The sequence below is a fragment of the Hemicordylus capensis genome, chromosome 15 (assembly GCF_027244095.1).
Source record: "Hemicordylus capensis ecotype Gifberg chromosome 15, rHemCap1.1.pri, whole genome shotgun sequence".
In the NCBI taxonomy this organism is placed as follows: Eukaryota; Metazoa; Chordata; class Lepidosauria; order Squamata; family Cordylidae; genus Hemicordylus; species Hemicordylus capensis.
The window spans coordinates 17,523,803-17,541,559 of NC_069671.1; the positions used below are offsets into that span (position 1 = coordinate 17,523,803).

A 17,757-nucleotide genomic window follows, 5' to 3' on the forward strand; every position below is an offset into this window, starting at 1 on the left:
TGATTCAACAGGTATGTTTTTGGATCTTTCTTTAAAAAATAAACACCTTCCAGAGAAGGGAAGGCTCTAATTTTGTTGGGGAGTGCATCCCCAAGTCTCAGGGCAACCCTAGAAAAGGCCCAGTGCCAAGTCGGAACCATCTTAATAAGTGGTGTGGTTCACCTTCTGCATGCAAAAGCGGATGCTCTGTTGCTGAAATCTTCTGAACAGCAGCTTAGATTTTAAATAAATAAACAATTACATCTCTCCCCAAAAGGCAACAGAGGGACAAATCCAGGACAGTTTATTCTACCAAGAACAGCTTATCAGAAAACAGGGACTATTTCTGGTGCGCTGAGAGACATTTGGGGCATATGTGAAATTGGTTTGGAGACACTGAACTCTCCATTGTGAAAACAGCTTCATTTAAAACAAACAAAAAACAAAAAAACAACAACCCCGACCCCAATTTTCTAGTGCTTAAGACTTTACATGTAGGCTGGAAACTGTGGGTGATGTCTCATGAAATCTTAAAAGCCAGAGGAGGGGTTAAAAATGCAGGATGCACAGAAATTGGGATGAAACTGCTTAATGCCCGTCGTAGATCTTTGCCCCACATCCGATGACTGAGGATGCAGATTTGCTTAGGACAGGCCTGCCCAACTTATCTCCCCCCCGCCCCAGCTGTTTTTGAACTAAAGGTAAAGGAAAGGTATGTCGTCAAGTCGATTTCGACTCCTGGCGCCCACAGAGCCCTGTGGTTTTCTTTTGGTAGAATACAGGAGGGGTTGACCATTGCCTCCTCCCAGACAGTATGACATGATGCCTTTCAGCATCTTCCTATATTGCTGCTGCCCAACATAGTACCAGCAGGGATTCAAACCAGCAACCTTCTGCTTTACAGTCAAGCATTTCCCCGCTGCGCCACTGAAGGTGACTGTTTTTGAACTACAACTCCCATAATCCCCCGCCAACGTGGCCAGTAGCCAGGGATTATGGGAACTGTAGGCCAACATCTGCAGGAGGGCCGACGTTGAGCTGCCCTGGGCGCTTTCCAGATTACCCGCTGCAACAGTGTCACTATGTGTCTGCTAAGTGTGCTTCCATAGTGCCTGTGTTTCGACATCGCAGTCCCTGAGCTGTCAGCAAGATGCCATTCACATTTCCGATGCCTTCTTTCGGGTTTTATTTTTGCATTTCAGTGCTACAGCATTGCATGTGCGTTGCAGGAAAATAGCTGTATTTTCCCTTTGTAAGAGGGCTTAGGTGGTTTGCGCAAGCTAGGAAAGACTACTCCCCCTGCTGGCGGCTTTGTGTAACAAATGGCTTCCACCCTTTATTTATGTTTTCAATACAATCCTGCCAAGCTGAAACATTTTACCGCTGTAGAGCTCACAGTCTTGAGAATCAATCTGGAAAGCACCCTGGTTTAGGATCATAAGGCGTTAGTGTTGGAAGGGATCTCAGAGGCCTTCTAGTCTGACCCCTCCCCCTGCTCAGTGCAGGAAACTGTTGCAGCAACCCTGCTTATTTTGCATAACCAATCCAGGGTGCTTTCCAGATTAGACCCTGCAACAGGGTCACATCATATCTCAGAAGAGTGCTTCCACACTTCCTGCATTGTGACACTACAGTCCCTACGTGGACAGCTGGGTGCTGTTTGCATTTCCAATGCCTTGTTTCGAATTTAATTACTGTGATGTAGAGCTAGGATGTCATATATCCAGCGTAAGCAAGTTGCTGTTTTTTGTTGTTGTTAGTTTCTGCCAGACGGCTCCCCCTGCTGTTTACATTTCAAATGTGACTTGCCTGAACGGAGGCATTTTGCTGCTGTTGAGCAGCTAATCTGGAAAGCGCCCAGGTTGGCAATTTGGCTTTCCTTGGCCAAGAGTTTTGATCACCCCGGTGCAGAATTTTATTTCATTTTGTCAAAGCACAGGCTTTAAAAAAATAATGTTGGTAACGACTTGCAAAATCCTTCCAAGTGCCACCCCCATTTTTGCAACAGCAGAAATGCAGTCTAGACAGAGTGAACAGCCCTGAGAAACCATTTACTCGGCACGCTGCAGTGTCTCTCGGCTGCACCCAGTCTTAACAAGCCAGTGCAGGCTTCCCAGGATGACGGCCTGCACAGAGAGGCCGTTCGGAGGTGCTTTGATCTCTCCTTCCTGTTTCCCAACTCCTCATCCAAGAGCATTGCCTGGGTAGGCGTGGGAACATCACAAGGGAACAAGCCAGCCAAGCAGCCCGGTGCCGCATCCTTGAACTACCCTGCTTGCGTAAGAGGCAGCCTGCCATGGTTTGTGGCCGCTGATGATGGAGAGAGCCAGGTCTGGTTCTTGCTGTGTCAGGATGCCCCCAACCCTGATTTCCCCAAGGAGGACCTGGGAGAGAGATCCCCCCAAACGCATCCTGACGGAGGGCTGCAAGATGAGCCACTAGATGGGGGAAATCCTCAAAGCACCCAAGAGGATGTCCGTCTGGAGTTCAAGCCCCGGAGAGGCGGAGACAGATGTCTCAGAGGGGGGCCAGCGAGACCTTCGAGGGGGCCCCCCAGGTGCTTGACTCCCAGAGACCCCCTCATGAAGACCCCATAGACCCCGAGGGTGAGGGACCTGTAGAAGAGGACCCCATAGAGCCTGGATGCCCAGAAGACAGGGGCCAGTCACTCCAAATGGGACTCCTGGTGCTCCCACAAGAGTCAGACCATGAGCAGCCCCCAAATCAGAACACACAACCCCGTCAGAGAACTGGGGACAAGCTCCAGACAAGGTGGAGGAGCAGCGAGTGCTTGCTTGGTGGCTCAACCAGGCTCCTTAATAAAAGGTCTCTTCTGGAGCAGGGGGAGCTTCCAACAAACAGAGGAGAGCCTTCAACAATATGCAACTGGAACAATCCTTGGTACTTCTGTGTTCTGATCTGTGAAATGTTGGCAGAGACGTGCACGTAGAAAACCAGACATCAAAGAGGAGGGTTCTAACCTAGCCTGACACGCTACTTTTCTGTGTTGAGCGAATCTTTGGGATAGAGGGACATTCTGTTGTTTAAGCCCCGCACCTTCAGCTTTGAGTGGTCTAGTCCAGGCACAGTTCACGCAACAGAACTAGGCAGAAGGCAAAAGAAAGGTCCCAAGAATGATCAGGGCCTACCTTATATCAAAATGATGTGAGCTACTTTGGGCACCAAAGTTGGGGAAGAAGCCCTCTCCACTGCTGTGGCTGACAGCAGCACCACTGAGCTACTGACACCTCTCTAGCCAGCAGAACTCTATGGGCAGCACCACTCTAGCCCAATTCTATGGGCAGAATTTCCTCCTCCTCTTGTTTCCTCTCTCTCCTTGAACGCTGCTGCCAGGCACGGCAGAGTTCTCTCTTGCCACCAACCCAGCAGCAAAGAGCAGAGGTGGCCTGGCAGAAGCAGCCAGGTAAGGGGGCGAAGGTGAGTGTGCATGTGCCCGGGTCATGTGGGGAGGGCAGCATTTGGAACCTCACTTCAGGCACCAGCATGACTTGGGCTATCCCTGATTGGGATCATCACTGTAAAGGAAGAGGATCCCCTAGAAGACAAGCGAACTCCCTTGGAGCGTGTGTTTAAATGGGATCCGGAACAAGGCAGCCTGCCCAGCTCATCCCTGACTGAAGGAGAGGAAACTATTTTTATCGGACTTTCGCACTTTCGGATACGCGACATTATATCGCCACCTGCTCTACCATCTAATCAAGGAACTCTTCTTTTCCCAATTCCCCTGAAATTTTGTGTATAAATATTACTTCAGTCCCCTTTGAGAGGCAAACTGTACATTGTGCTGCAGCCGCATATATCTAAGGTCCAAGAGTAACTTCTGTAAACTGTCCTTGGAAAGAGCAGTGGCTTGCACTGGAGAAGGAACGGGAGTGTGTGTGTGTGGGGGGGTGCTTAACGCTCCCCCTAAAACATCCATCCCACCCCCAGCTGTTTTCCTCCTTGCAGGTTCCATATCTATGCTTGCAAGTCGAGTTGACAAACTCTTGAGTATTCCTAGAGATCTTTTACCCTGAACTTAACCCCAGTATTTCCCACAACATTAACCTATTAAGAACTCGTGTGTGTGTGTGTGTGTGTGTGTGTGTGTGTGTGTGTCGTGGAGGGTGTTAGGTTTCCTGGAGATTGTTATGCCAAAATGTTTTTTACAATTTATTTCCAGCTTCCCTGTGCCCCCCCCCCCCGCCGTAGGATAACCAGCTTGTGGGCACTCAGAGTGACTTCAAAAACAAGTGGGGTGAGAGGGAGCACAAATCACTCGCACTTCCTCTTCTTATGCCTATGCCTGGCTCCAAACTTAAGGCTCCTGTGGGGAAGAATGTAGGTGCCATCCTGGGATCTTGTGTGTATACATCTCCCCTTTCCCAGGGGAATGGAAAATATGTAGGGAAAGGAAATTCAAATGCAGCCCTTGCAAGCACATCTTGGGTTATTTTTGATGTTTTGTAGTTCCTCCAGGCTATGTTGGAATCACACAGGCATGCAAGAAGCTGCCATATCTGACCAAGTCAGACCCTTGGTCCATCCAGCTCAGCAGCGTCTACACTGACTGGCAGCAACTCTCCAAGGCTTCAGGCAGGAGTCTCTGCCAAGAGAAGCTCAACCTCTGAGTTACATCCCCTTTTGCCATAGGGCAAAGGGCACATCACCCATGCCACAGTCCCAATCTCGATCAGGGCTCACAACAAGGATGCTGTTTAAGGGCAGAGGGGAAATACTCTGCACAGGCTCAGGGACATTTGCTTCTTTACAGCCACTTCACATCTTCTAGGACTGACGCTGTCTAGCATTCCAAGCAGGTTCTGAGATTCGGGCCCGATGCTGTGATGTATCGGCTCTTTATACAAGGGCCCGCTGTTGAAGGTGGAGGAGAGCTGGTCTTGTGGTAGCAAGTATGACTTGTCCCCATAGCTAAGCAGGGTCTGCCCTGGTTGCATATGAATGGGAGACTAGGAGGTGTGAGCACTGCAAGATCTTCCCCTCAGGGGATTTATCTGCTCTGGGAAGAGCAGAAGGTTCTAAGTTCCCTCCCCGGCAGCATCTCCAAGACAGGGCTGAGAGAGATTCCTGCCTGCAACCTTGGAGAAGCCGCTGCCAGTCTGTGAAGACAATACTGAGCTAGATAGACCAATGGTCTGACTTAGTATATGGCAGTTTCCTATGATCCTAAGCCACAGCTGTCAAGATCTAGACAAAGCCCTCGGAGAGGAGAGACATCTCCCTCCTTCTTCGCTTCCTTTCCCTTCTTGCTCTGCCTCTCTTGGGTCTGCAGAATGGATTTCTTCCCGGAGTCAGAATCGAGATGCCATAGCAACATGCATCCAAAAGTGGCTTCCCACTTAAAGCACTGCACTCCAGGAAGCCTGCAATGTTAAACAAGCAGATGCTAAGAATATGGGAGACAGGTCAGGCACATGTCGGTCCAGACGTGCTTCTAAATAACGTCTTCTTCGTTATGAATCCCATCTCGCCCATTGAGATCGTCAGGAGAGGTCCATCTGCAGTTGCCACCAGCTCATCTGGTGGCTACTCAGGGATGGGCCGTGTCCGCTGCTGCCTCAAGGCTTTGGAACGTGCTCCCTAGTGAAATAAGAGCCTCCCCATCTCTGACCATTTTTAAAAAGTCTTTAAAGATGCACCTGTCCACCCAGGCTTAGTATTGTTTGAACAGTTTTAACATCATTTTAAAATGTTCTTTTAAAATTTGCAATCCATCCAACAATCCTTTATTACGGTCAGAGACCAGCATAAAATTGATACAGGTTAAAAATTACATGTTATGTGATGTTGTTATGATGGTACATACTGTAACTTGGCAAATCTAAAATTAAGGATGATTGCAATTTAGAAAGGCAAGTTAAAATACATATTAGTACATATCGTCAAAAGACTAAAACTAAGAATGATTGCCGTTTAAAAAGTAAAATAGGTAGAATATACTCGTTAAAACTAAATAAGCTAAAAACCTAAAATAAATGACTACAGAAAACTTAAAACAATCATGAAAACAAAATAAAGGATATAGTAAAAGTTAAAACATTACAACAATTTAAAATTTTACAACTTAAATTGTTCTAATGTTTTAACTTTTACTGTATCCTTTATTTTGTTACTAGCAATTTTCAGCCCGTTAGATTAACGGGCACTAGTAGACCGCCCCCACCCCCCCGTCTCCCAAGGGGCCGAGTGCGGCTGCCAGTGGGCCCAGTCCTTCCCAGTCCGTGGCGTCTGCCGCCATCTGGGCCAGTCGCCCCGCCACCGCCACTGCCGCCTCGCCCGTACTCCCGTGGCGGCTCTGGGAAGAGGATCTGAGGTCCCAAGGTCCCTCCCTGGCAGCATCTCCAGGATAGAGCTGAGAGAGATTCCTGCCTGCAACCTTGGAGAAGCTGCTGCCAGCCTGTGAAGACAATCTTGAGCTAGATGGACCAAGGGTCTGACTCAGTATATGGCAGTTTCCTATGTTCCTATCCCTGCCTTAACTCTAAAGAACCCAGCACTGGAAACTGAACGAATTGGAAAATGCCAAGTTGTAGAATTCGAAAGATAGTCCATGAGATAAGCAAATAAGGAGGGAGATGGCTCTCCTCTCCGAGGGCTTTGTCTACATCTTGACAGCTGTGGCTTCAGCAGCGGGCCCTTCACTCGGCTCTCTAAAGAGCCGATACACCACAGCATCGGGCCCGAATCGCAGAACCTGCTCGGAGGAATGCTAGAGAGAGTCAATCCCAGAAGATGTGAAGTGGCTGTAAAGAAGCAAATGTCCCTGAGCCTGTGCAGAGTATTTCCCTCTGCCCTTAAATAGCATCCTTGTTGTGAGCCCTGATCTGGATTGGGACTGCAGCATGGGCAATGTGCCCTATGCCCTATGGCAAAAGAGGATGTAACTCAGAGGTTGATCCTCTCTTCTGCATGCAGAGAGGGTCTCCGCTTCAGTCCCTGGCTGCAACTCCGGGTCACGTTGGGAGATACTCCTGCCTGCAACCTTGGAGAAGCATGAGGTATTCCATGAGATGTCAGTGGGATCAGGTCCTTACCATGCTTTCTGTCTGTGTATTAATATGATCCTGGACTTGCATGAGGAAGCCATGAAATCTATGGGTCCTCACCTGAACACCATCCCTTACTTCAGGTGATGCCAACCTATGGCAGCCCAGATATTGTGGAACTACAAGTCCCATAATCCCTGGCTACAACTGATTGTGGCTGGGGATCATGGGATCTGTAGTTCAGCCGCATCTGGAGTACCACAGGTTGGGAACCCCTGCCTTACATCCATGTTTTCCTCTCTCTCACTCTCTCTCTTTGTGTGTGTGTGTGTTGTGTGCTTGCAAACTGGGAGAGCGCAGTTGCTTTGGCAACTACGTACGGCTCCCTGAATGCCAAGGTAAATAATGACAAAAACACCGTGTGCACATTACTATTATTCCCATGATTTCCTGCTGCCCTGGAGCTGTAATAACTGACACACACCCTCTTTCCCAAATGTTTCTAATCTATTTGTCAGGAATTGAATTATCTCATCATTTCTCTTTTGCCAGGCTACCTTTTAAGAAACTTCCCGGAGAAGGAAGCCCATTGGCATGCGGGTGAGGGAGTGGGTCACTCCTGTGCCTTGCGTTTTCCAGAACTCCACTGGAACTAAATAAATGCTGAAGTGAGGACAGTAATACCTGAGGTGTTTAATGTGCATAAGGACTCTGGGGGACCAGTGAAGTCCTCCAGATAGTACAGCCAGGGGCAGAACCACCACTGAGCGAACGGGTTCAAAGAACCCGGGCCGCCACCCCTCAGGGGCCACATCTCGTACCCCAGACACGGGGGGCGGCGGCATTGTTTAGTTCCCAAACGGGATCGTGCGGCCCGGTTTGGGAGCTAAACCACTCCCTGCATCTGACGTCAGATGCTGACAAAGGGGGTGGGGCTAGGGGGCCCCACGGTGGTGGGCTGAGCCCAGGATACCGCCGGCCTCCCTCCGCACCTGAGTGCAATCATCCCTTGCCAACCATGGTTTTACCAACCGTAGTTTTGGGTATATGGAAATGGGAAATTGTGACACGCCTTGCCAACCTCGACCCGAGTATTTGCGGTTGGCGAGGTTTTTTTTGGTGATTTTTTTTTGGGGGGGTTCAGCTATTTGGGGGGGTTCAGAGGTTCGATCTATTCATTCTTCTTGCTGTCCCTTGCCAATTTAAAATGCCTTTGAGTGATTGGGGGTTTGGGCGGGGCTCAAAAATTTCCAGAAGTTCGATCTGCTCATTCTTCTTGGTGACTCTTCACGATATTACATGGTTTTGGGGGAGTGATTCCCTCCCCCTTTATTTTTTAGGTCTTTTCGCGGCCATGGTTCCCCTTGCCCCCTGTTTCCCATAGACTTTAATGCCTTGCCAGCTGCAAATTTCCCAATGGCGAGGTTTTGCCAGAACCGAACTATAGAGGTTGGTGAAGAATGACTGTATGTCATCATCCCTGCGCCATGGATCCAGAAGGCCATTGAGCTTGCCTGGGATAACTCATTGTGGCTCTACAATCGTCTCTAAGCCGTGATGGTAATCAGCCCTGGGGATGCTAAAGGCTTGTGGGTTTCCCTTACCCTCCTCAATGTACTGGGAGAGCAGCAGAGTGGAAACTGCTTCCGATTTTAAACCAGCCACTCTTCCCTAAGTCCTCTGAGATCAGGTACTGCGACCCGTTTTAACCATGGCAGGTTTGCCAACCAAAATTTGAAACCAGAGCAGGCTTCTCTTTCTTTGAACAAACCACACTCTCTAAGGAATGCACGAGTGACAGGAATATATTTATGTCTGTGAACCTATCCCAGCAGTGGAAGCATACAGGTGATGCTTTGTGCATGAAATTTGGGTTAGAGATTTATTTTATTTTTTTTTTTTATTCTCATTAGGGCTTGGTTTGAGCCAGCTCCTTAAATTTACAGCCAAGGCTCCTTTGATATCCCCTCCTATTAATAATTTAAAAAGGACCCATTTATGCACAGCGGTTTAATTTAGGTTTTAGGCCACTTCCTCTTTGCTAAATATAGCACCGATTAATTATTCAGGCCGTACCTTTTGTGGCTGAGCTGTTCCTCCCATCGCTGTTAAGCCCCGAGACATGTTTTCCTTTTAAATAATTAATTTTTATCTCCTAAGCATACAGTGAAATGCCTTCCAGGGGAAAGAGGAGGGGGTTGGGGGTCTCGGGGCACATAGCCAAAGCACTGGTGGAAGTTACTTTAGCGCAGGCCTGCTCAACTTTGGCCCCCACGGCTGTTTTTGGACTACAACTCCCATAATCCCCAGTCTCAGTGGCCAATAGCCAGGGATTATGGGAGTTGTAGGCCAACAGCTGCAGAAGGGCCAGCGTTGAGCAGGCCTGCTGTAGCGTTTCTGTGGGTGTGGCCCAGTGGTGCCTGAAGCAGGGATTCCCAGATGTTGTTGACTACAATCCCCATAATCCCCAGCCAAAGGCCATTGCACCTGGGAATGATGGGAGCTGTAGTCATCTAGGAACACAGGTGGCAAGCATGGGCTTTGGAAGAGGAGAAACAAAGCAGGGCCTCTTTGTGGGTGGCCCGCACTGTGACATTCAAAAGCCTTCCTTCTGGGAACATAGGAAGCTTTAGCCAACAATGTTCATTGGTTTTTAGATTTCTAAACCGCCTGATATAAAACAAGGAGTTATTTGCACATGGAGTTATTTGCCCAGGGAGTTATTTGCACATAGCTTCATGCAGCGGGGTAAACGTTGAGCAAAGCCACTTCGAAGTACACTTGCGGCATTGAGGGAAGCAGCCCGTCCCCTCTGCTCTCGGGTTTGCTTTTGATGCAAGTTCACATGTTTTCCTTTGTGTTTTCCTTCTAGCCAATGGTGGGGGACGGGAAGGGAAAGAGTACTGAAAAGCTATACCTGCATTTATAAAGAGAGTATCCTTCTTATCATGCTAATGATTCGACATCAGTGCCTCTCCCTATTTCCTCCGGCATTTTCAGAAAAAGTAGCCACCTAATGGCGCAGCAGGAAATGACTTGCCTAGCAAGCACGAGGTTGCCAGTTCGAATCCCCGCTGGTACCTCTATCGGGTAGCAGCGATATAGGAAGATGCTGAAAGGCATCATCTCATACTGTGCGGGAGGAGGCAATGGCAAACCGCTCCTGTATTCTACCAACCACAGGGCTCTGTGGGCGCCAGGAGTTAGCACCAACTCGACGGCCCCCTTTACCTTTAGTTTAAAACTAGCATTTCGAAAAAACCAGAAATAGCTTGAGTTAAGCTAGAATTTGCAAGACAAAGCCCGACTTGTGTGTAGAGTGGGTCCAAGGATCTCGAAGGGACCTCGGGGTGAGTTTGGCTGGTGTGTGAATGCACGCCCTCTCTTCCGGAGGAGATTTGTGGCAGAAGCCCTGTGTGTAAAGCCTCCAGCCGGTTTGCATAACCTGGGAGTCCTTGTTATGGGGAACGTTGGTGTGTCTCGGCCTATAGGGCACCGCGACCCACTCTGTACCCTCTTAAGACTTTGCAAGTGGAAACAGAGATATGCGTGTGATACCTCCTACCCAGGCTTACTGCCCAAGGGGAACCTGGCAGCTGCACCTTCCTGAAGGCTCTTCTCCCTCTGCTTTGTGCTTCATTCACTTGCCCAGCAACTTGTAAAATTCAAGTCGGCATTTGTTCATTGGAACACAGGAAGATGCCACCTACTGAGTCCGGCAATTGGTCTATCTAGCTCAGTGTTGTCTGCCCCGACTCGCAGCAGCTCTCCAAGGTTTCAGACCGGAATCTCTCTCAGACCTACCTGGAGAGATGCTGCCAGGAACTGAACATGAAACTCTCTGCATGCAAAGCAGATGATCTGCCACTGGAGCGACGGCCCCATTCTCTAAAGGGAATGTCTCACAGCGCTAACATGTAGTCTCCCATCCAAATGCAAACCAAGGTGGACCCTGCTTAGAAAATGAGACAATTCATGCTTTCTACCACAAGTCCAGCTCTCGTCTCTGCACTAAAGAGACACCAGAAAGGTATCATTTTCTTATATTTCTTACTCCAATCTCTTACTGATAGTTCAAGAGGAACCCTTACCAGAAATGGCTGGCTACGTAATGTGTCATGCATGGAAGCATTCGTGCATGTGTGTGTTCACACTCATGTGCACTACAGACAAGTTGCTTCTACTCACCCACTCTGACATTTAGCTCCCAGAGATCCTGGGGAGATAACTGAACTCCGAAGAAGGAGAACTCTAACAAGTCACACTAGAACCATTTCAAGGGTAACAGAATCAGGCATGTTATTCCTCTTTCAATGATTGTGGCCATAAGCAAGTTTTCAAGTTGGTTTTATATATACCCATTGACAAGAGAACATCTACTATGAGGCCCTATGTTTTTAAAATGAAACTCATAAATATTATAAATTGTGTCTGAAACAAGCAAACACATCAGTAACGGAATCAGAATGTTTTGACATTTCTGATTCCATTACCAATGTGCATTGCACGATTTTGGACTGAAGTCAGAGTGTTCCCCCATATTTAGAAAGTGTAAGCTCCAGCAGTTACTCTGTTCAGTCCTCAGTCCTAATCTAGGAATCCAGGCCCCTTATCAGGTCTAGAACAGAAGTAAAAGAGAAACATGATATCTTTTCCTTGTAGCAAAATTAGAGATTAATTTTAGGTAGTGCATTAGTCAACAGAAGTCAAATTGGTAACATTACCTAATGGCTGGAGGGCATTTAATCCTCAGAGTAAGGCTCCATCTTCTGGTGGTAGGAAATAAATTTCTTCCAGTTTCAGAGTCCTTCTGCTGGATGGTCAATTAACGTAAACTCCAAAGTACATAAAAACGTTGGTAAGTCACCTTAAGTGGCGCAGTGGGGAAATGCTTGACTAACAAGCAGAAGGTTGCCGGTTTGAATCCCCGTTGGTACTATATCAAGCAGCAGTGATATAGGAAGATGCTGAAAGGCATCATCTCACACTGCATGGGAGGAGGCCATGGTCAACCCCTCCTGTATTCCACTAAATAAAACCATAGGGCTCCGTGGGTGCCAGGAGTCGAAATCGACTTGACGGCACACTTTACCTTTAACTAAGTAAGCCCATTAGAAAAAACACCAAGGCCGTAATTCTAGTGCCTCCTTTGTTACGACTAACTGAGTGAACACAAAATCTTAAACAAGCTTTCGGGTTCTCCAGAACTCTTCATCACACAGGGGGTAAGCAAAGCAAAACAAACCCACCCACAAAAAATAACCCAACAACCCAACCCCAAAGTGATATACATTGTATAAGGTACATTTACCGCATTAAAAATGGCCCGTATCCTTTCACGTCAATCTGCCTGTACACGGAGGTTGTTGCAGGGAAGAATAAGGCTCTCTTGAGGGTGGTGTCCCGCTCACGGACCAGGGCATGCTCACCTGGTGCCGGCATTGATGCCGTCTTGGCACCAGGCAAAGACCTTTTCTTTGGAAACATAGGAAGCTGCCTACTGGCTACTGAAGTACGATCCTCCCCATCTCTGACAATTTTTAAAAAGCATTTGAAAACCCACCTCTTCACTCAAGCTTTTTCAGTTATTTAAATTGTTTAGGTTTTAATCTGTGTTTGCTTTTAAATTGTTTTAAATTGTTTTAAGTTTTTGTGTATGTTTTGAACTTGTTTTTATGTTGTTGTTAACCGCCCAGAGACGGAGGTTTGGGGTGGTGTACAAATCTGATAAAACAAACAAACAAACAACACTGAGACCATTGGCGCATCTAGCTGAGTATTGCCTATGCTGGCTGGCAGTGACTCCCATCATGGTAGATGTTGCCAGGAATCAAACCCGAGACCGGAGAGGAGAGCTGGTCTTGTGGTAGCAAGCATGACTTGTCCCCTTAGCTAAGCAGGGTCCACCCTGGCTGCATATGAATGGGAGACTAGAAGTGTGAGCAGCACTGTAAGATATTCCCCTCAGGGGATGGATCCGCTCTGGGAAGAGCATCTAGGCTCCAAGTTCCCTCCCTGACTTCTTCAAGATAGGGCTGGGAGAGACTCCTGCCTGCAACCTTGGAGAAGCCACTGCCAGTCTGTGTACTGAGCTAGATAGACCAATAGTCTGACTCAGTATATGGCGGCTTTCTATGTTCCTATACTTCCCTGGCTTTTTTAATTCCAGGTGTCCTATGCTGCCATGACTTAAAACATGTGCTGCTTTTCAACATCTTAAGCCTCCAATTCTTTATTTTATCTTCTGTTGGTATCTATTCTTTTATGGTTGTGGTTTCTGTCACTTTATTGCATTGACTTTGGAGTTCTAATGAAATGCAGAATATGCGTTCATTAAACAAACACATAAAAATAACTCCTTAAAAAGCCAAAAAAAACTTGCCTGACTCATTGGGAATGGCTTCGAGTCACTTGAAAAGGTTTGTAATTGATGAACTTAACTGATTAAAGGTTACAGAGCTTGCAGATCTGTGTCATCCCGGTATCAGAAAAAGGGCTTCACAGAATGGGTGCTCTTTATGGGGATAGATTCCACATCATGCCATGCTCTCTGCTTAAGAGCATGACATATCCTTGTTGTAAAGATCAATTCCTGGAAAAATAGTTACCTTTCTTTCTCTTCACAAACTCTTAAAGCACGTTGTTGAAGACCAGCAAGGCTTTTGGGGGTGTATGGGGAGAGAATTAGTCACTCCTCTTTGACAAATGCTTATATAACTGGCCCTCTCCACCCCCAGCACAGTACCTCCAGTGACTGTTGCTGGTGTCTATCTTATGTTTCTTTTTAGATTGTGAGCCCTTTGGGGACAGGGAGCCATCTTTATTTATTTATTTATTTATTTATTTTTTCTCTGTGTGAACCACCTGGAGCCATTTTTGGAAGGGCGGCATAGAAATCGAATACATAAATAATAAATAAATAATAATATGCACTTGTTTCTGGAGTTACCCTTCATTGCACTGCAAAATAAGATTTGCTACTCTTTCCTTTCATTCTTAAAATAGTTTGACATTCGTAGGAACATACATAGGCAGCTGGCTTCTACAGAGTCAGACCCTTGGTCCATCTAGCTCAGTATTGTCTACCCAGACTGGCAGCAGCATCTCCAAGGTTGCAGGCAGGAATGTTTCTCAGCCCTCTCTTGGAGTTGCTGTCAGGGAGGGAACTTGGAACCTTCTGCTTCTGCATGCAAGCAGGCAGGTACTCTTCCTAGAGTGGCCCCATCCCCTAAGAAGAATATCTTACAGTGCTCACACATGTGGGACCGGGTCTCACGATCTGTGAGACCCGGTTTGGGGCGGTGAGCAGGAAGAGCAGGCTAAACCCGCTCTCCCCGCTCATGAGCGAGGAGGGAGCCCTGGGCGGACAGATCGGCCGGCCACACGATTGCCGGCTCCGAGCCGGAGCCAGCGGGGGCTGGGGAGCTCAGCGGCTGCACGGCCCTTGGAAGCCCCAGTATGCCCTGCGTGAATGCCCTGTGAATGCACAGGGCATACTGGGGAGACCCCCGGAGTTGAGAGGCGGCTTTTCGCATTCCCTCCGGAGGGGGGTCTACTCGTGAGTAGGCGCGGCACGAAGCTGCGCCGCGGCTACTCACGATTTTGGAAACCAGGTTGGCGGAGCCCTTGGGGTTCTTCAGTTCTAGAACCACCGGGCTCGCAGCTGAGCCCGGTGGTTCCGACGACCTGCAAAAATAGGGCTAGGCTCTCCTAGCCCGATTTTTGCAGATCGTCAGAATAGCCCCATGGTCTCTCATTGAAACACAAACTAGGGTGGGCCCTGCTAAGCAAAGGGGACGATTCAAGCTTGCTACCCCACTCCCCAGTTTTCTTTCTCCAGTTATGTTAAGGCTGTATTCTGTTTTTTTTAAAAATGTAATTAAGTCCAAAATAATTTTGGTTTTTTTTAATTTTTAAGGGTAGTTTCTCATGATATGGATTTTATGTCTGAATGTGTAATGGGAGTGGGCTTGTGTTTATTTTGGAACAAGTTTCCCCACACACAATTCTGCCCAATCGCATCATGTTTGTCGTGCAACTTTTCAGCTCCTCTTGAGTAAGAAACTGTCAGTCATATCAGCGTCATTGCTCTTGTGATATGCACCATGAGTAAATTCAGGATGTAATCGTCAAGCCCATTTTGACTTTTAAACCCACAAAAAAGAGTTTGACTTTAGTGCTTCAGTGGGAAAAATCAAAACCAGTGTTTATCCATTGATGACATTTTTACTGATTTATTTCAGCATGATGAAACAGAAATTCAGTATACTATGGATATGTATTCCTTAGCAGTGTTTGAACATGTTCTCTTTTAACAAAAAGGAAAAGGTTTTTTGCAATTTGGTCCAACATTAATTAGTTGACTTCAGTGGCTTTTCTAAGGCCGTTTTTTATACACAGGGCAGAAGAAGGCTACAAAATCCAAATGTGTCTGGCTGGCAACTACCAATGGGTGATAATTAGAGCATCTTAAAAACCACATCAATAAAGGGACAGGATAGTTTTCATGAAAGCTCATAGATGGGAGAGAATGTATTCATTTGATTTCTGTTAATTGGCATTAAATATATTTTATGGTATCCATATCGTACCTTTGATCCTCTTGGATGTACAGTGTTAGCGAGGATCCGGTTTATGTCCCTTTGAGCATGTGCAGCCTTCTCACTGATGCCCTGGTTTGGTTCACTCCTCCCCAGAGAGCAACAAGAGCAAAGCAGGAACCAAGAGCAACTGATGGAGGATGCAGGAAAAAGAAGGAAAACAGGAACACGGCAGCCGTTCTGAGTTGGCTTAATGGAGAATCAGATGAGTGGAGACAACCTGCTGGAGAAAATCCAGCCGCACAATTAATGTTAGTTTTGCCCCAGTCTTCCAAGAGAACAGCCTGCCCAGCTCTCTCTCTCTCTCTCTCCCCATCTCCCCCGCCCCAATTTTACAAAAAAACAACATGGTTATCCGAAAGCTGCTGGCAGCAGAAAAGAGAGTTAGTTAAAGCCTCTCCCCTCAACCCACTGCGTATCAAATCTTGGAATTCTTCTTTGTTGTTCATACATTTGGAATATCTGGGTTGGAAGGGAGGTTGTCTGGCTGATAAACAAGTTGGAGAGACCTTGAGGAAGTGAAGTTGAGCTGTTGTCAATGCTCCACGGCCTACGATCATAGGAGGAGGGCCCATAACTCAATGTTGGCACACGGACCCCATCTGCACTAGGTCCCAGGCCGAATCCTTGCTATTTCAGTTGTTGTTGATGATGATGACGACGATGCTATTTACACACAATCTACCAGATGTTATTGACTGGATTTGATACTTTAATTATTGGGCCCTTTCCAAACGTCTAGGATAACTGAAGAAAAAATAAAGATATCGCCGTAGTATTCGTGCTGTCCCCAATAGTGTGGCCTTCTGTAGATGATGTGTTGTAATTTTATCAATGCCCAAGGTGCCAAGATGGTGTTCAAGTTCTTTCTTCTTCTTCTTCTTCTTCTTCTTCAGCAGCAGCATCAAGACTATTTTATTATTCAATCTTTAGACCGCCTTTCATAAGACATCCCAAGGTGGTTTACAAAAGTTAAAATGCAATAAAACTTTGGGGTCTTTGGAGGAGGTGGTATATAAGAAAATTCTAATTAATAATAAATAAATAAATAAATCTCCATAAAAATAACATTTAAAACCTTAAAATCAGTTAAACAGTAACAATCATACCTCCCCACCACCACCACCCTGCCAATGTTTCTGTGACAAATTGTATTTGTCTGCCTGTTTCACTCCAAAATGTCCCACTGGAGACAGTCTCCAGTGGAGCCTGGAGGAGAACTGGTCTTGTGGTAAGGTAAAGTGTGCCATCAAGTTGATTTTGACTCCTGGCGACCACAGAGCCATGTGGTTTTCTTAGTTCGAATACAGGAGGGGTTTGCCATTGTTGCCTCCTCCCATGCGGTATGAGATGATGCCTTTCAGCACCTTCCTATATCACTGCTGCCCGATCTAGGTGTATATCAGGATTCCTTCTGCTTGTTAGTCAAGCATTTCCCTGCTGTGCCACTTAAGGTGATGGTCTTGTGGTAGCAGGCATGAATTATCCTCTTTGCTATGCAGTGCCCACCTCGGTTTTCCTTTAAACGGGAGACTAGATATGTGAGCACTGTAAGATATTCCCCTTAGGGGATGGGGACGCTCAGGGAAGAGCATCTGTAAGCTTGCATGCAGAAGGTCCCAGATTCCCTCCCTGGCAGCATCTCCAAGAGAGGGCTGGGAGAGACTCCTGCCTGCAACCTTGGAGAAGCCGCTGCCTGTCTGTGAAGACAATACTGAGCTAGATGGACCCATGGTCTGACTCAGTAGATGGCAGCTTCCTGTGTTCTACTGATCCCACAGCATGACTACAACCTACTCTCCCCAACGTTTCAGGCTGCATCCTTGGCTGAGGATCAGCTTCCAGCCAGTGTGGAAATGGTTGCCCTGAAACGAGACATTCAGGCACACTGAGGGAATGGCTGTCTGTCTTTGCCCCTCCCCACAGCTGCTTTTCTTGGGCCGATTCCATTAAACAGTGTCAAGGAGAATAAAAGGAGTGAGGCTGGGTCAGACTGCCTGGTAGAGAGGGTCAGACGGGGTTAAGCAGGTCAGGTCGCATTTCTCTGTCTTCCTTAGCTCCCCGAGCCTCCAGATCATTGCATAGAAATTATGCCATTTAATCAGCTGTTAGCAATTTGAGTTCTGTGCCGGAGCTGGGGAAATCAAAGAAAGGGAAGTATTGCGCAGGAA

The 17,757-nt window shown here is 47.2% G+C and overlaps 1 long non-coding RNA gene across 1 annotated transcript in view; it reads left to right on the forward strand.

Annotated features, from left to right (window-relative positions):
- LOC128337991 (uncharacterized) overlaps nt 1-16,364 on the forward strand; it is a 38,657-nt gene extending 22,293 nt beyond the window's left edge. Inside the window, exon 2 of the long non-coding RNA XR_008312489.1 lies at nt 15,683-16,364. This is a non-coding gene — a long non-coding RNA (uncharacterized LOC128337991). The remainder of the gene's footprint in view (nt 1-15,682) is intronic.
- The last annotated feature ends 1,393 nt before the right edge of the window (nt 16,365-17,757 follow it).